The sequence below is a fragment of the Procambarus clarkii genome, chromosome 88, assembly GCF_040958095.1.
Source record: "Procambarus clarkii isolate CNS0578487 chromosome 88, FALCON_Pclarkii_2.0, whole genome shotgun sequence".
Taxonomy (NCBI): Eukaryota; Metazoa; Arthropoda; class Malacostraca; order Decapoda; family Cambaridae; genus Procambarus; species Procambarus clarkii.
The window spans coordinates 19,953,032-19,966,334 of NC_091237.1; the positions used below are offsets into that span (position 1 = coordinate 19,953,032).

Here is a 13,303-nt window from a genome sequence, read left to right on the forward strand (position 1 = left end):
GGAGCTCCTGGAGCTCGTGGATTGTCTGATTATATGGTGGACGGTGTTTAGCTGCTCTCCTTAGTGCCTTATTTTGCACTGCTTGTCCTCTAACTTGTAGTTTTGCATGCTACCTCCGTCTTCCCTCCCTGCCCGATTCCTCCACCACCTCCCTCCACCACATACATTTTGAAATTCCAACCACATCTTCATCCTGATTTCCCAAGCCCGTCTCATTCTATCTGCCCGCTGCATCACTTCTAAATCTGATTCCTCTTTACCATCCACCCGTCCTATTGCCCTGTAGCAGATGCATCCCCACCGGCCCCTCCCATGTCCGATTTCCTCCTCATCGATAAACTTACGTTCAAAAAGTTTGATATAGGAGTGTCGGCAGGGCGCCGGGCAAAGGGCCGCCAGCGGGCGGCCGCCGCAGGAGGAGTGGAGGGAAAGAATGTGTTGTGATACACAGGCGTCGTGGCCGCCACCATGAATTTTGCATCCATCTAAAGTGGATACTCTTCCCAGGGTAGGAGCAACGGTGTGTGTGTGTGTGTGTGTGTGTGTGTGTGTGTGTGTGTGTGTCTGTGTGTGTGTGTGTGTGTGTGTGTGTGTGTGTGTGTGTGTGTGTGTGTGTGTTTTCACCTAATTGTGTTCGCCCGGGGTTGAGCTCTGCTCTTTCGACCCGCCTCTCAGCTGTCAATCAACTATAACTAACTACTAACTAATCTCTCCTCCCCCCCCTCACCCACACCCAGGATGCAGCTCCGTAGCAGCTGTCTAACTCCCAGGTACCTATTTACTGCTAGGTAACAGGGGCATCAGAAGCGGTGTTCTCAACGTGGTATGGCCACACAGTGAGGGTGGCCACACAGTGAGGGTGGCCACACAGCGAGGGGTGGCCACACAGCGAGGGGTGGCCACACAGCGAGGGGTGGCCACACAGCGAGGGGTGGCCACACAGCGAGGGGTGGCCACACAGCGAGGGGTGGCCACACAGCGAGGGGTGGCCACACAGCGAGGGGTGGCCACACAGCGAGGGGTGGCCACACAGCGAGGGGTGGCCACACTGCGAGGGGTGGCCACACTGCGAGGGGTGGCCACACAGCGAGGGTGGCCACAGTGAGGGTGGCCACAGCGAGGGGTGGCCACATACATATCTACAATAAGAACACGAGGAACAAGGGGAGACCAACAATACTACACACTTTCGCCCAATTAAAATTTCGTACGTTTGACAAACTGGCGGAGAGGTAGCACACTCGCCCCCCTCGCATCACCAGTGATTTCGCCTGGGTTCGAGCTCTGGCCAGGGAGGATTGATTGGGCGACAACCCACAACTGTTCATTCCTTTTCACCAAGTAATGATAAGGAACCATGATGTAAACACAGTGGCAGATCGTGTTCCAGAGAAAACTAGTAGGGTAAGGGTTACCATGAGATATGGGAAGGGAAAGCCCTAACTCTAATAACAGGAGTCGGAAGTCGTCTGTTTCAATACCCACATGTGTAAAAAATATATGAATGCATTACCGAGAGCTCCGTATGCAGGGCACGTGAAGCCTACCACCAGGAGTGGAGAAGTTATGTGGACGTCGTGACTCGTCCACATAACATCGTCCAACACCTTTAAGGCACCTCAAGGGTGCCTTAAAGGTGTTGGAACCAAGGCCAGACCTATATTAACACTAGTAGTTTTAGGTCAAATGGAACAACGAGGCATCCCAGACAACTGGGAGACAAGGACGCCACCACAACCCCCCACATCCCAACACCAAGAAAACAATGGCTTTACTTGAGACCATTGTTGTCAGTGGTGCAGCAAGACAATACCAGCCGTACACTCCACACTAAATGGTCACCCTCTGTCCGAGAGGTATAGTTGTGGTACAGTGGTGGAGTGTACAAGGGCAGCTGTTGTGGTACAGTGGTGGTGGTACAAGGGCAGCTGTTGTGGTACAGTGGTGGAGTGGTACAAGGGCAGCTGTTGTGGTACAGTGGTGGAGTAGTACAAGGGCAGCTGTTGTGGTACAGTGGTGGAGTGTACAAGGGCAGCTGTTGTGGTACAGTGGTGGTGGTACAAGGGCAGCTGTTGTGGTACAGTGGTGGAGTGGTACAAGGGCAGCTGTTGTGGTACAGTGGTGGAGTGGTACAAGGGCAGCTGTTGTGGTACAGTGGTGGAGTGGTACAAGGGCAGCTGTTGTGGTACAGTGGTGGAGTGGTACGAGGGCAGCTGTTGTGGTGTTATGTCCCAATGTATACCAAAATATAAGTATACTCTACGTATATAAGTGTACCCAAAATATACACTTGTCCCTAACTTTTTAGTGATAAATGTATCTAATACTTCATATACTGTCAGTATTATATAAATTCCATATAAAATTAGGACGTAAATAACACCAAGAATGTTTTTGTTTGTGTGATGACAAACTACCCAAATTGCCTCGTTAGCGAGTGCTGTGTGTCAGAAGCCGGCCAGTGGTAAGCGTGTCCGAGGGTCACAACAGGGCTACCAACCTTTCATCTGGGTAATTATATTTAAATAACTGCTAAACTTCAATATTACGTTACCCGAGAACAACATCTGTGAATGTTCCTCAATATTTATTTATATATGAATTTCTGTTTATTATGTAATTAAGAGCAATATGAAAAGGGATAACTTATTTATGCTAAGGTTGGCATTGAGGTGTTAACCTCTTGTCCATCCTTACTTGATTAGTCATTAGGCTGGGGAAGATAGTTTGAGGTGGGTGTGTGTGCTCAGACCAGTTGGACCAAGAGTTATTATATCTGTCATCTGTCAGTAAGGTAAGACCTGTCATCACTCTGGGGAGGATCAGTGTATCATATCAGTCATTATTGTGTCAAGTCCACAGTGACTTAAGTTTTGATAACTGGTGACTAAGATTGCCAAGTTGCCCTTGATTTTAAAATTTGTTGGTTAAATCTATAAGTTATCTTGACATGATTTCGGGGCTTAGTGTCCCCGCGGCCCGGTCCTCGACCAAGCCTCCTTTTTGTTACACATCCCCCAGGATGCAGCCCGTAGCAGCTGTCTAACTCCCAGGTACCTATGTACTTCTTGGTGAACAGAGGCATCAGGGTGAAACAAACTCTGCCCATTTGTTTCCGCCTCCACCGGGGATCGAACTCTGAACCTTAGGACTACGAATACCGAGCGCTGTCCACTCAGCCATCAGGCCCCTTGTGTGATAGTGATTCATGTTTGACCATATTGACTTGGGTGCATTTCGGAGACATCTTTAGTCTGTACTAGACTTCCATGTCTCTGAGGTGTAGTTAGAAGAGACATTATCACCACATACAAAATTGTAAGGGGAATCGACAGGATAGATAAGGACATTATTTAGCACGGGTGATACTCGAACAAGGGGGCACAAGTGGTAACAGAGTACCCAAATGCGCCACCGAGACATTAGAAAGAACTTTTTCAGTGTATCAGAGTAGTTAATAAATGGAATGATTAGAAAGTGATGTGGTGGAGGCTGACTCCATACAGTTTGAAATGTAGATATAATCGAGCTCGATAAGCTCAAACCTGTACACCAGTAGGCTGACAGTTGAGAGGCGGGACCAAAGCGCTGAAGCTCGACCCCCGTAAGCACAACTAAGTGACAATTTGGCGACAACACATGACATGGTAGAATTCAAATAGACCTAAATTATTTTACTAGTTAACCATAAAGTGTTCAGTTTTCTGTGTAAACGTTTCTGAGGGATTCATAGAAAACGTCACCCTCTTTGCTTCGGGTACATGGGCAAAATGGGTTTGTTCCCGGAGGTAAGAAAAGGAAGCCTGGTAGGTTTATCAAGGTCCACCAGTAGTAGGATCTAAAACCTGAGCCAGATTAAAATTATGACAAAATAGTGATTTCATAATTTTCTTTCCGAGGATGTTTGGCTAAAGAAGTTGTGGGTTCAGTCCCTGAACCCATCATGTGCCACTGTAACCATTTCCACTACCACCCACAAGCTGTGTATGGGATGCATAATAAACTAAACTAAAATCAGGATGTAACCCAAAGCAGTCGCTTAACTCCTGGGTCCCTATTTACTGCTAGGTGAACAGGTCATCATTTTTTGCAGTGTCAGGAAATGCACCAAAATTTCTGTCCTGAATGTGAACCGAACCCCGAGACCGTTCGGTTGTGAACCCACTGCACTTAAAACTCTGCTACAGGGTTATGTGAGGTAACTTAGGTTGTGCAGTATACTGTATGTGGATATACGGGAGATCAATATAACAATGTTCAGAGAAAGGTGTCTGAACACCGCCTCTCTAGAATACAGGCCATATGTAAAAAAAATTGGGAACTGGATATCAAATATGATGTATGCAGGTGAAGAGAGAGTAATGTAGACAACTACTTAAAATTCTGTGTTGCAGATGACCTTTAAGGTGATACAGGGAATCCTACTAAAGTATACATAACATTTGCAGTGTGCAGTTATTAGAACGAGCAATTTATTTATAAAAAAATGTTTCAAACACTCACTTTAGACTTCTAATGACTTCTACTTGGAGATGCAGGCTGGAACCTGGAAAGAATTTATTTGTTAATATATTAAGATACATTATATGCAAATATCTACTGTACTGTATATATATAATATGAGAAACGGCTACAAAGAGAAACAGAAGCAGAAATTGTACTCAATTAGATCATTCACTTTTTCTATATTTGTTTTTCTTTGTGCTTCTGTTTCTCTTTGTAGCCGTTTCTAGTTTCAGTTTCAGCTTACAGTATACTGTATTTGTAAAACATAAATTTCGTAAAGATATGTAACCGAGACATTTTGCACTGCCTGAGTCGAGTAAAGTGTCCTGTCCTGTCACACTGTATGCAGCTATCAAAATGGCCGATCTATATTTTATGGGTATGTGAACCATTCGTGGCCTTCCTAAAATGTGGGAGCCCATAAAAATCCCAGTAACATCACAGAAATAAATAGCAGTCCAGTAATGCTGGTACTGTATTGTACTCGTATATAAAGAAAATACAGTACCTAAAGTTAAAAAAATGATACTCGACAACACTGTTGTAGGACTTACGTAGGTTAAATCATTTGAAATCTAGAGCTCGATATAAATTCAGTATAAAACACAAAGATCAAATTTTTTTAACATCAAAAAACCATTCCATATCACAGCAAGCTATAAGAAAAAAAACTAGGAAACAATGCACTTCATAATAGGATTGAAAATCTTGTCAAGGAAACGCCCTTTCTAATGCAATTATCACCCAGACTGTAAAGCCTTAGTGGATTTTTTTCCAGCAAATACTTGTTATTGTTTTATTTGTTATACATTGCAGTACAGTATCTAGAATGCCAAGGTCATTCCACATGAAATGTGTGAATATACCTTTTAGCTTCCTAAAATGTTTTAAGTAGGGCTATGGAGGTTTTTTTCTGGGAAGGCTCCCTCAGTGGCTCCATGCACTTCACAGAAGTGCATGGAGCAGGGGATGCTACATCACCTTATCCAAGAGGTGGACTTGGCTACGAGACAAGTCGAACAAAATAACACGTATATCGGCAAGGAAAATGTGAACACCTCTGACAACTAGGACCGCAGTAGTTAAGTACTCCTTGCCTGGTGGCAGCCTTGAGTCGCCGGTCTAACTGTACCAACCTTCCAATTGTGAGCTGACTAAAGATAATTAATGCACCTGAAAGTGCAAGTGAAGGAACCACCAAAGGAAGGCAAGGGGTCACAATAATCAGTGAGAAGATCTTGGAACTAGGCTAGAAATCGCCCACATGGAGGCCTGGAAACAAACTTGCAAGGATCCATCTGGACTAGGGGAGGAGGAGAATAGATAAGCTCATCCTCAGGCTAGTGAAAATGTGATCTCTACAAATACCACAAACCAGAAACAGAGTTGTTATATAGACAAGAAACTGCCAGGATTATGCAGAAGCAAACAGGCCTACCAACAGATGGGCAAATTCCCCACAAAGCCACAGGATGGAGGCACCATCCACCTCCCACTTCTTCAAAAAGAAATGAAAATAGATACATTGACCATGAGGACAACCAAATGGGTGCCTCCCCATTCCCACACCATAAGGAAAGATGCCCCAAACACCCACTATAAGGAAAGATGTGCCCCAAACTCCCACACTATAAGGACGGATACCCTAACACTACAAGGGCGGCTGCCTCAAACCCCTACACTGGAATCTACAGAATCACTACATTGTAACCACATGGTAGGTAACCACTGTAGAGGGTGGACACCGCAGGAGAGTAGGCCATGGAAGCTGACTGGCAGGGCGAGTGGGAGACGAGTGACTGCACTGGCCTCCGGTCAAAGGCTGATGCAAACAGGAACAGTCCAAGCATCAAAAGATGAGAGCATACCACAGACAAAATTCAAAGAGGAAAGAGATATCTCCCATCACAGGTATAATGGGGAACACAACACATTGCTTCAAAAGCAGCAAAATAACACTGACAAGAGAAAGCAGTAAAGCATCCTCAGCCAGCATCAGCCCAACAGGTAAACCACAAAGATAACAATTTAAGACTATGGGAAAGCCAAGACCACTCAAGCAGCAGGTGCCAAATCTGGTAGAGAATGGGTGGCCAACTTCATAACCAAGCTCAGCAGAAGCTAGAAGAGCTGGATAGTGATACTGTAGTGCATCTGAATTTTATAGGGGTCCAATATTATTCCACCCCATGCCAATATCAGTATGCAAAAAGCTGCTTTCACACAATCAAGAAATTGTCAAAGCCAACAAATTTAATCCATTGCTTACAGAATGTCCATCATTGGCACGAAGCAGTTAAGGGCATTTTGGAAAACTGCAGACTTTGCAGAAGTAAGGAATTGCTTTATTTAACACACTTCCTTAATGCAAAAGCTGGTATAGATGACCCTTTAGAACGATGTTTAGAACCTCCCATGAAAATTAAAAGTAGTGTTTAACTGCATTATATGTGTAATATGATTTGGATGTACAGTATCAACTATGGAATGAGGCAGGAATTCCCATGGACAACTGTTTTATGTTTACATCAATGCCAGTAACATCACCTTTAGGCCTCCTCTCCACACAAGAACAGATAATATAATTTGTTTTGTTGGGGACAGGCAGCCTGTATTCACCTAGTTGTGCTTGCGGGGATTGAGTTCCACTCTTTTGGCTCGCCTCTCAACTGTCAATCAACTGTTACTAACTACTGTACTAACTTTTTTTCACTCACTCACACACACACACAGGAAGCAGCCCGTCTAACTCCCAGGTACCTATTTACTTCTAGGTAACAAGGGCATCAGGGTGAAAGAAACTCTGCCCATTTTTGTTTCCACCGGCTCCGGGAATCAAACCCCGGACCACAGGACCACGTATCCAGCATGCTGTCCACTTAGCCACCAGCGACACCCTATGTATGTGTATATGTATGAGGTTTGTGTTTATATTTTATATATACTCTATATATATTTATTTATATAATGTTAGGCTTATATTGAGGCCCTAAAAAACTAACCACTGACCTTCCCCAGGTTTATTAACTCCTGGGTGCCTATTTACTGCTAGGTGAAGAGCAAAATTAGGCGAAAGGAAATGTGCCCAGCCATGTCTGTCCCAGCCCGATAATCTAACCCAGGATTCCCGATTGGAAGTTGAGAATGAACTCGACTGTACTACCAAGACCCTTATAACTATTAGTAATAATGCTCTCTTAAAACATGGCCATGGGGACCCATTCAGCATCTAGATTTGAAAGAAAATGAACTGAAAACATTATTTTGCACATCAAAAGCTGTGTTTACCACTTCAATGAAATGTTGACAAAGCATGATAATACTGATGTCATATTGGGTGTTACCAGCCAGGTGAAGGAAAACATCCTGTAGATGATACCTACACATCTATACAAAGCCACAGAAAAGTTTAAATGCTCACTGACAAAACATTGGCAGTGATAAAAATACCAAATTAATTGAAATTTTTGAGCACTTGCATAGGGAGAACCAGAAATGGCATCCCTTGACAAAATGGCTGCCATGTCCGCAGTATAAAATGGTGCTGCCTGCTTCATCATTATCTAGGATCAACTTCCTCTACCTAAAGATCTTAACAGATGCCTTGACTTCAGCATAGAAGTAAAAAAAAAAAATACAGAACTGTATTGCATTCAAGAACACTACAAATGACACTGACACTCAAGACCTTAGATGGGCTGGCAGCTCTCAACAAATAATGGTACAACATGAGAAGAGCTCTTTGAGAAATTACATATGGAGGAGGATTTAAATATAATTGAAAAAGCTACCTCTTGCTATATCACTGGTGTTACTGTGCCTTACTGAAGTGATATTAATATTATACATTGTATTTATTCTATAATGTATTATTAAATAATTTTTTGTAATTATTTTATTAAATGCCATTTTATTTTATGTACAGTATTTAGTTTATTCTAAGAAACTTTTTCAAAACAACACAGGTGATTTTAAAATGTGTTTAAATGGCTACAATACTGTACTGAACATTTCCTGGCTATAAATGGTTACATGATTATAGGATATCAAATACAAATAAGAATAATCACAGCTTGATGCTTTTATTACATTACCAATGTAAAAGAAACCAGCATTAAATATAATGAAACACCTCTTTCTGGTGGGTCTTTGGTGGTTCCTTGAACCCTTCCTTCCTTCCCCATTCATGGGGCTTTGATTTTGCCTCTTCCCTGACAAATTACAGATGATCAAGGCTAGGAGAGTGAGAAGGATGTGTGATATTTGCACAACCACATATCATCATATGGTACAGTATAGTATTTGATCCAAATATCTAATACTGAATGATATTTGTCCTTCTGTTGCTTATGCTACTACTTATAAATCCCAGTACCATGCTGGGTTTATTTCAGGTATTGATGTCTTGGCCTCAGATCACTGTTAGCAATAAATCTCAAGTCCCTCTCACAATTTGATTGCTCCATAACTATATCTGATGCAGTATATGGCAAAGCCTTTTCCTCATGTTAAAAACAAATTGCATTTTTTCACCCAGCATTGTAAGTACACAATCAATTCACAGGAACATGAGGGATTTATGACAAAATACTGGACGATTATCTCTTAAGACTTCGACTGTGGTATTAAACAGTGCCTTCTAAACTTCAAGTAAGTATGGTAGTACTTTGTCAAGATACTTTTGAGCTCATCATGGTTCAATTAGTAATACATGTGCCTGATAAGTCCAGGAATGTTAGTTCACTCCTATAGCATGGCCAATGTTTATTTGCCATTCTTATGTACAGGGTATTCACTACATGCTATACTTGTGTGTTGTATACAGATTTGCTGATTACACTAGTCACTCCAGTATCAAAGTCATTGATGTAAATTATTAAACTTAATGGGCCCAATACAGAGCCCTGCAGCACAACACTAGTAACATTCATCCACTCTGGCTTCACTCCATTTATTCTGAACCTCTGTTCTCTCTTTCATCCATTCCATAATCTAGTTATGCTTGTTTCCTCCAAAACTTTTAAAACACTGAAAAATTTGGAGGATAATGACCCAGACAATGTCTTCAAAAGTTGAGAGGTAACACAAACAGGGAGCAATAGTTTCAAGCTCAAGAAGCCACAATGTAGGACAGAAAACAAGAGATACTTTTTCACCCATAGGGTTATAAACCCATGGAAATGCATACCTGCCAAAGCTGTAAATCTTAAATCATTTCTAAAATTTAAAATCCAGCTCAATAAAATCAACACAAATAGGGGAAACCTTTGACAAGCCACCGGATTCCTGACCTCATCAAAGCCACTAAAGAGATGGTGGCCCTCTGGTAAATTCAGACTTTAATTAAATTAAATTCTGAATATCATGTGTTTCGACCTTCGTAAGTATAGTAGCTCGTCTTGCAGAACCAAGTCTTTGCCGAGGTTCAAATAATAATCATATTTGCTATAGTTGTCAACTACTTCAAATACTGTACTCTTGAATTAGAGGATACCAAATAGGAAAAGCAGTAATGGTGCCAAGTGACACACACATAATACACCAACACCTTAGGTGTGAACAGGATATGTCAAGCCAGAAAACAAGATTTTCAGTAAAAAATTAACAATGTTGGCTAATCAACCTGTCCCCTTACAAATAACGTCGCTTTTCGCTCATTTGCACACAAAGGCTAAAAATTGTCGTACAGTACTGTACTAGAAAATGGAATTGGCTCACGAAAGTGACGTATGGTCCTGTTTTTTGTTTTGGGTCCTCTGGCTTAGTCTGTTAGGTCACTAAATTAAGTTTTCATGATGTTTTGAAACCTTAGGTGAACTTGCTGCTCTCCTAACCTACCAGGGAACCCAAAACTTGCTGTTTTGGGTCTATATCATTTGGAAAATAAATATCCATTTTCTAATATTGCAATTTTTGGCCGTAACGCATACGAGCAAAAAAGTGACGTTATTTGTAAGAGGACAAGTTGGGTCAACTCAACAGTTCTATAATTAACAAGGAAATGAGAAACAAGCAAGAAGCTCATTGTACAGTACTTGACAAAGTTCCTGCTGCTGCATTCTGACAATTTAACCACACCTTTGGTTACTTGGCCTTGGCAGAAATCTCTCCTTAATTGAAAATTTTGTTAAATATGACAAAAACCCTTTCTATAAAACCTAAACTCACATTATTGAGTCAACTTAAATTTTGCCAGTATTTTAATAATTAAAACAAAAATTGAAAAACTTATTAAGGTGACAATTTTAATTACACCAGCAATCAAATGTGTGCTTATTTTTTAAGCTAAATTATCAATTTAAATGACCAGCATATATATATATGTCAGGCATTGGCCACCACATTCACTCTAGCTAGGCGTATTAAATAGTTGAGACTAACATGTAGTATGTAGTGAACTACAACATACCAACACTAGAAGGTTCCCAATGGTTCATATAACGAACAAGGTTAACGAAGAGGAAAAAAAAATTCATATTAGAAAACCTTGCCCCCATAGCGAGAGGCACAGCCTGCTCTACTATATCTCCCCCCTGGCACCTGGCACCTCTCACCTGGCTGGTGGTGGCGGGGCGTGGAGGGCGTGTGGCACACATATGGCACTGGTCCTGACTGGAGGGGCACGAATAAGGGCCAGAGAGTGAACAGGTCACCTACCCCGCCAGCATCACTTCAACTACCACAACAATAACAAACGTCTAATATGGCGTCATCGGCTGCCAGGTCACGTGACCCACAGTTCCCCCAGCTGACAATAGATGGTGGAAGGGGCGTCAGCTCTGGGAATGGCCAAACTGACCTCATTTAGCCACCTAATGACTCTCAGCACTAATAATATCTAACTATCGTCGTAAATATACACTGTGTATGCGTGAAATGATACTTTAGTTTCCCTCTTCAAAATGTGTATACCCCAGACGGATGGAAACATCCATCTTTCCGAGTTTTCCTCAGTCTGAATCCGTTTTATAAATATACTGAGGTTAAAAAGAGCTGTTATTGGAGAGTTAACTGATTAAGTGAAACCTGATTAACAGCGCTGACTTTCTATAATTAGTTTTATTTAGAGTTTAACAATATTATGTAATTCCTCCCCCCAGCCAACTCCCCAAGGAGGAGTGACCGTTCATTTATTACGTAAGAGTTTCTCACCTGGTCTCCACTTTCTATTTCATGATAGTCATACAGTCTATAAAATATTGCATTTGCTTCAGAAGCTGTACAAGATATACAAATATATGTGACCACGTCAAGGCGACAGTTAAATCTGTCATGTATATACGTATACTACAGAAAAAAGTATAAGCTACAGCCAGAGGCACAAAATTAGCTCTGAACCCCAGTATTCGTCAAGCTAAGCAGGTTACAGCATTGATATAGTTATATTTTACGAAGATCTACACATATAGATGGGCTCTTACTTATGGCATTTAGTCGTAATCGGTAACTTATCTTCACACCAGAAGTGCAGTCTTGGCTATGAGTAGTAGAGGACAGTATATCCCATAACTTGGAAATTTCCTAGTGTATTCAGCTTCCATGTACATATCTCACGTATGATACGTCTAGTGATCAAGAAACTTAAATTTGTTTCTGCATCTAATATATAATTATAAACGACACATTAACATTGTTTTTTTGTATCTAATATGTAAATACTTATATGGTTTATATATCAGATACTTTTTGTCAGCTCCTTGAAGTAGAACGGATGGAGAGTGGTTTCTTTGCTGGATCAGAGGTTACTTATCCAACATGAAGTTTTCTACACCCTACCCAAGGCACATGAGTGTACTTATATAGATTTTGAACAAGGCACGTCACAGTCAGGGCTGGATTAAGTCTTTCGTTAGCTTCAAGCCATTCGAACATCTTGTACATCCCAGACATATGTATAAATGTGTGTACATATATTACAAGGTGCACAATGTGCATACAGCGCACTTCACTCTAGCTCTCTCCCTCAAGAAAAAAATGTCAATAAAATATGGCACAAGTAGCTATTAGACATATCTATAATTTGCTCAAAAAGAATAATCACAAAGCTCTTATCCTAAATAAGCTCTGCAAAAAATTATGAAACTTAGTTTTGGCAATAGTTGATGGTCAAAATATACCACTACTTCAACAATTTAAAAAATGTTCACATGATTAGTTAATGTTATAATATGGTTCTCAGTACATTTCAACTACTATGACTTACCTTTATTTTTAAATCAATAGTAAACAAAGGAATGCAAGAATACTTTTTTCAGGTGACTATATAAGAAAATAAAAGTTAATGCTTGCAACATTCTAATAAAAGTAACATAAAAGAGGTTTTATAATATACTAATAATTACCATGCAATAATAATAGTACTCTTTCTAAATAATCATACATAAATAATTATAAATTACGTCTATAAAAGAGACTGTCTCTCTCTGAGGTAGGAGAAGCACTTGTGGCTAGCCTCACTTACATTGTCTGGATGACACATTGGTGGTAGAGGGCTGTCATAGGCAGGTTGGCCCCATTTTCCCCACTCTAATAAGATCAGTAGCTTCCATGAAGTCTAAATAGGAGCTAGGTTTTCAACAGTTTTTCAGCTGCTGATTGTTTACAACGTTGTTACAACACTATCAAAGTAACAATAATACAAATATTGTGATACATTGTGTGTTTTCTGGGCATTTATTGCATGTTTTGAGACAGAAAGGTACAACGGCAGAGACAGACAGAAAAAGGGGAGAGAGAGACAAACAGGATGGCAAAGGGAGAGGGAATGTGGTGAGAGAGAGCAGAGAGGAGGTAGGAG

At 41.2% G+C, this 13,303-nt stretch overlaps 1 long non-coding RNA gene across 1 annotated transcript; it reads left to right on the plus strand.

Moving 5' to 3' along the window:
• The first annotated feature begins 2,715 nt into the window (after positions 1–2,715).
• Positions 2,716–8,643, plus strand: LOC138359024 (uncharacterized). Its single transcript, XR_011225733.1, has 3 exons — positions 2,716–2,794; positions 7,281–7,407; positions 7,525–8,643. It is a non-coding gene; the product is annotated as an uncharacterized lncRNA (long non-coding RNA).
• The last annotated feature ends 4,660 nt before the right edge of the window (positions 8,644–13,303 follow it).